The sequence below is a fragment of the Beta vulgaris genome, chromosome 9 (assembly GCF_026745355.1).
Source record: "Beta vulgaris subsp. vulgaris cultivar EL10 chromosome 9, EL10.2, whole genome shotgun sequence".
Taxonomy (NCBI): Eukaryota; Viridiplantae; Streptophyta; class Magnoliopsida; order Caryophyllales; family Amaranthaceae; genus Beta; species Beta vulgaris.
Window position 1 is genome coordinate 5,411,746 of NC_079210.1, and position 5,681 is coordinate 5,417,426.

At 36.1% G+C, this 5,681-nt stretch overlaps 1 long non-coding RNA gene across 1 annotated transcript; it reads left to right on the forward strand.

The window, feature by feature from the left end:
* Positions 1-1,406: 1,406 nt before the first annotated feature.
* On the forward strand, positions 1,407-5,099 carry LOC130590035 (uncharacterized). The gene is made up of 2 exons (XR_008967631.1): positions 1,407-1,753; positions 4,830-5,099. It is a non-coding gene; the product is annotated as an uncharacterized LOC130590035 (long non-coding RNA).
* The last annotated feature ends 582 nt before the right edge of the window (positions 5,100-5,681 follow it).

The window sequence follows — 5,681 nt, forward strand, 5'->3', positions numbered from 1 at the left end:
TCCAATAAAGCAAGAAAGTTATGCGTAATGATGAAGTATAAATACAAGTATAGAAGGTTCAATTGAAAGACAACGAACACAACACACAACAACGTGCAATTTAATTCCTTTCTAGTGTAGCTTTAACCTAGAGTAGCCAACCCCCTTACGGGGTTATAGTTTAGTTCCTACACTTAGAGCATGTACTAAGTGACAAGTTTTTTCATATCCAGTTTTTAGCCGAAACTCATGTAGGTTATCATCTTCGTGTTTTCCTAATTGTACAACTTGGTTTATCTCCATGTGTGTTATAGAGAATCTTTCTAGAAGTTTGTGATATGAGTGGAAATGTTCAACTCTAATTAATAGATTAATTATTGCGTCTTTTGCTCTATTTAATACTTATTGCCTATATTTATTAGGCGTTGTAGTTTAATTAATTAAATTACAGTAAAGTACATTAGCAAGGTTTTAACTAATTAAAACCGGTAACCCCTAAGGACTAAGACTCCCATGGCGTTCAGTATTTAACTATTGAGTATGCATTGACTTGTTTGCAAGGTCAACCAACTTATTTTGCACCAACAGGTTTTTTGGCGACCACAGTCGGAGCAAATTTCATAATCAAATTGTGAAATTTCCTCTATAATAACTTTTTATTTGAAGTAGCCATTGTTAGTTTTTTCTTATCTTAAATGCCGGATACACGTTCTCGAAGGAATAGGGAAGGTCCTTGAATTGAACCAGTTTCCTAAAATATGGAAGACAATAATTCGATACCTTCATAGTCTAGGTTGCTTGAGGATGGTGGTGAACCAATTCATCATGCCTTAGCAGAGTCACAAGGAGAAACTCCGCAGAGGGAAACTTTGTCTCCAAGTAGCACTGGTCGTGGATTTGTACATCAATTGTACGGAAAATTCATTGAAATAGTAAAACAATTACTATTGGAGGCCAGGGATAGTGGAAGGCAACAATTTGATTCTATGTACAGAACTCTAGCCCATGAGTCAGCCAAAGTCTTCACAGATATCCTTCAAAGGATAAGTGAGGAGAATAAAGATATTAACTCGAGGCAAATTGTAATAGCCCTATTTTTAAGAATGTTTATTTAATTACACTTACTAAGTTAATTATGTTTCGGAAATCTTATTTTATTTGAGTTATGGAGTATGAATTTTATTTGTTAATCATGTATATATATTTGTTATATTAATTTTATGGAGTTATTATTATACTATTTTATATATTGCGTTTAATGAGCAATTTGTTGATATGTATTTACCCGAATAGGAAACCAAAGTCGGGTTCCCTTTCCTTATGTTGTCGGTTAGATAAACTCAAATACCCCCCCTCCTCTTGTCGGTTGTTTAGAGAATTAAAACCCCCCAAAAATCTTTTCTTTCTCTCTCTTCCCGTGAGAAAACCCGAAACCCCAATTGAATCCCCAAACCCCTTCATCTCTCTCTCGTCCCCTGCTCTCTGCCTCGCCGGAGTTGCGCCTCTTCTCGTCGGCGTTCTTGAAGTTCGTCGGAGCCGCGCTGTTGTGCAGCAAATTACTTCTCTTGGTTCTTCTTCATTGTTCGTGCTCTGCTCGTGGTTTTCCAGCGAACGATTTGTTGCGGCGCGGTATTTCATCGACAAACAACCGCCATAATCCTGTCGTTGGTGTTGCGCTGCTGTCATTAAGCCTCGCCGGAGCGGCGCTGATGTGAACCGGAGCTTCGAAACTCCCCCTTCATCCCTCTGTTCTTCGCTGCTCTTGTGAGCAGAGGTACTGAAACCTTGTCCTTTTGTTCTTGTAAAGATTCTTGGTAGATTATTGTTGCTGTGTTGTGTGTGGAGAGGTTGTGTATTGGTGTTGGTGTTATTGTTGGTGGTGGAAGTGGTGTTGTTGCTTGTTGGTGTGGCTGTAGTATTATTGTTCGTGTTGGTGATATTATTGTAGTTGTTTCTTGTTATGGTGGTTGATGTTCGGTGTTAGTGGTGTTCTATTGTTGTTCTAAATTTTAACAACACCTAAGTCTTTCTTTGATTCTTTGCAAAAGAAATCCAGGTTATAGTTTAGTTCATGGGTTTTGAAAAGAAAATCAGATTAAGCTTTGTAATTTACTTTCTTGTTGTAATGTCGATGGTGGTTCATCAGTGTAAGTGATGGTTTAATCTCACTTGGTTATAAACTTGATGTTAGGATGCCGAGTTTTATAATTAGTTTATGTTATGAAAGTCTAATTAGTGTTCCATAATAGATTAGGGATTTCTTTTGGTGATGAATGATGTTATATCGAAAGCATAATTAACTTTCTTATAATGAGTTAATTTTTTGGATTATAAATTGATGTTGGAATTAGTGGTTGGCTTGTTCTACTAAGAAACTTAGTTAAGTTAGGTTTTGTAAATGTATATTAATTGTGGAAATGGAGATTCGTATTATTAAAATTAGCAAAGTGAATCATAGAATTGAGTTATGAAATGTTATAATAGTTGTGAATTAATTTGCTAAACTTATGTTAATCTCTGAACCATTACGAGAATGTTCTCAAATTGATGAGTAGAATTCCATGAAGTTGTGTTAATTAGATGAAAGTTTATGCTAAAAATGTACCGATGAACTATAAGAGTTAGTTTCTAAAAGAGTGTATAATCTGATTGAAATTGTTCAATGAGTTGAGTATGTTATGAATTAGACTTCAAAAGTGGATTGACTTAATTAGTAATATCACATGAAGTTAAAGAGAGCTTTAACTAATTACTAGTAATAGTATGAAGAGTAGTGAAGTTAGCTTACCTAGTAATGTATCAAGGATGTGTTTCATAAAAAAATTTCCGTTTAATGACTATAGATGGAGTAAAGTAATAAAGTCGGATTATCAGATTAGTATCTACTAGTTTATATTAGTGCTTGAGTTCAACTACGTAGTAACTATAAGTCATGAAATACCTTAAAGAGGCCTCAAATATATGTTTGAGTAGTACTCTAAGGACATGAATTGGATTTGGCCTATGTGAGTATGAGTACACTATTGTGAGTGGACACATCGTTGATTTTGTAATTAGTATTTAGCTAATAGTAACTACTTCATATCAATATTGTCTTAGGAACCTCAAGTTGGGATGTGTAAGTTAACTCTCCCTAGTTAATTCTAGGTGAGAGACCTATTGCCAGTTTGGTTGATGCTTGATAATCATTATTATCATTATTGAGATGAGTCCACATAGATATTGGTGAAGTGAAAAAGAATATGAACTATCTATACGCAAAAGTATGCGTTGTATGGAATTGGTTTAGTAACTTTTGTTAGTTAATTCTAGCTGAGAGACCATTTGCTATTGTTGTTGGTATTGACCAGATATGATTGCTTATGAGTTGTGGTAATTTATAAGTTCTATGATTGAAATTGAGTTGAACCTAGTTACATAACTACGCTGACCTTGAAATTCATAAGAAAGCACGATAGCATGTGATTATAGTTTTCTAGAGTGAAGTCTTCTAGTGTGGTTGGTTATGCAATAATCATTTATAATTAATAAAGCTAGCGGATGAGTTCCAAGAATGATTGGTTACTTGTATGGTAAGTATGTTTTGTAATTGTAAGTGAGTTGAATCGAAATGCATAACTATATTGGCCTTGAAATACTTAAGTGATTATAACTCTCTAAGAAGAAGCCTTGCTTGTTGTTCAATGATTGTCAAGGATTACTATAACTAAGGAATAGTACTAAGAATGGCGATTGAGTTATGAACGATAATCGAAAGGAATCTGAAAGGGGAAAGTAGCCTCGTCTGAGTCGACGGATGAGGTGACATGAACAGTGCCCCATGGACTGTGAACCTTGGGGCCCCACAGGGAAACCTGCCCATTGCTCTGTGGGGCGATAATCGGGCGTATATCAGGTAATGTGAAACCTGTGGATGGCTGATGAAATCAGCGGAAAAATATACTCCGGACTAGTCGCGGTTATTGGCCAAAAGTAAAGCGAATGGTTGGTGACGACCCCCAATGTCGGAGTGTAAGCTTTGTCTCCTCCGCCGCGTTCTCTTTCCCCCTGGTTAAAAGGAATGTTATCTCAGAGTATGAAAGTTATTTCGATAATGGATTCCCGATAAGGAATCATATCGTGGTAAGTTGTTTCGATATTGCATTCCCGATAAGGAATCATATCAGGTAAGTAGTGAATGTTTATTCAGTATATGAATATGAATATCGATATTGGTTTCCTGATAAGGAGGCATATCATGGTAAGTGATACTAACGTTAGATTCCTGATAAGGAATCATATCTTGTTATGTGGATTCCTGGTAAGGAATCGTATCCCGTCCGTTATTGAATTCCCGATAAGGAATCGTTATGATAGGGAAAGTTATTATGTTATTTGTTGCCTGATAAAGGTTTGTGTAGGACAGTTTAAAGGATTGATTAATAGAGGATGAAAGCATAAATTTGGATTCTGATAAGAAATCAATTAAAGGAAGTAAACTATATTACTTATATCAAAGTTGGTAAACCCAGATTCCTTATAAGGGATCGTGATATGTTGAAAGGTTAACTAATCAGTTTCTATATAAGATATATGAGTTACAAGATTGTTTGAAGTTACGTTGGGTTTACTTTTATGTGAATGACGATGTAGTAGCAAAAGGAACAATCAGATAAAGATGTATAAGTATGTTGTCAACATGAGTTGATGTGATGCATGTTATGACAATGTGATTATGTTGACTGCTGAGTCGTTTTCAAGTAAAAGCCACCAAAGCATGTGTTACTCTTATTTATGGGTTAGTACTCAGCTTTGCTGATATGTGTACGTTGTTTTGTCATTTCTGTGGCCTGTCACTTGGTGGGTGGCAGTATCTTATATGTTTCAGGTTGAAGCCGTGAGTTATTCTTTTGCAAGCTGAAGCGGATACGAGATGGTGCAGTATTATATTTGTTATTGAAGTGAGGACGCTCCACTTGTAATAGTTCATCGTTCATTTATTTTTAATAATCTATTTCTTTATTTAAGAACCGGTAGCTAGTGCTCCTGATTCTCTGTTGGTTGTTGCTCCGCGAAAGCGTTGAGGTTGTTGAGCTTTGGGATTTGGAAATATTTTATAATTTGAAATTGCAACAGGATCATATTATTTCTCGCTTTAGCGTTGTCCTATTTTCAAAGGAAACTCTGCCGGATTTTCTGTAGAAATTCATGAGAATAGAGTCTGAGAATCAGAGCATAGTTATAATAGTTAATTAATTTGAATAAAGTTGGGAATTGAATCCCACACTCTCCGATGTAGTTCGGTGAGTGTGATGGTAATAGTTCCGGTTATCTCGACTAGAGTCTCTTTCGCTGTGCTTAATCTTTTATAAGCTGGTCTAGAAAATTTGGGTTGTTACACAAATAGACCGAATACTCGTAGATATCAACGATACTATGCGCGTAACTTTTACAGCAATGTCAACATCCCTTGCTACTGAAGTAGTTACTCGTTTACAACCGTTAGTTGAAAAACACTACCAACTAAATGAGAAACTGCTTAAGGCTTTAGAAGAAGTCCCACTGAACAGAACACAAGGAGATCGTGGAATAATGCCATATCTCCCTATAGCCTACCCATCAAGGGTACATTTTTCCCACGTTGAGAATAGAGACCCATTGGTCTCAAATGATCCACAAACTTCCTCCCATGAGCGTCGAACAAGGGCAAGTCCCTTGAGCCT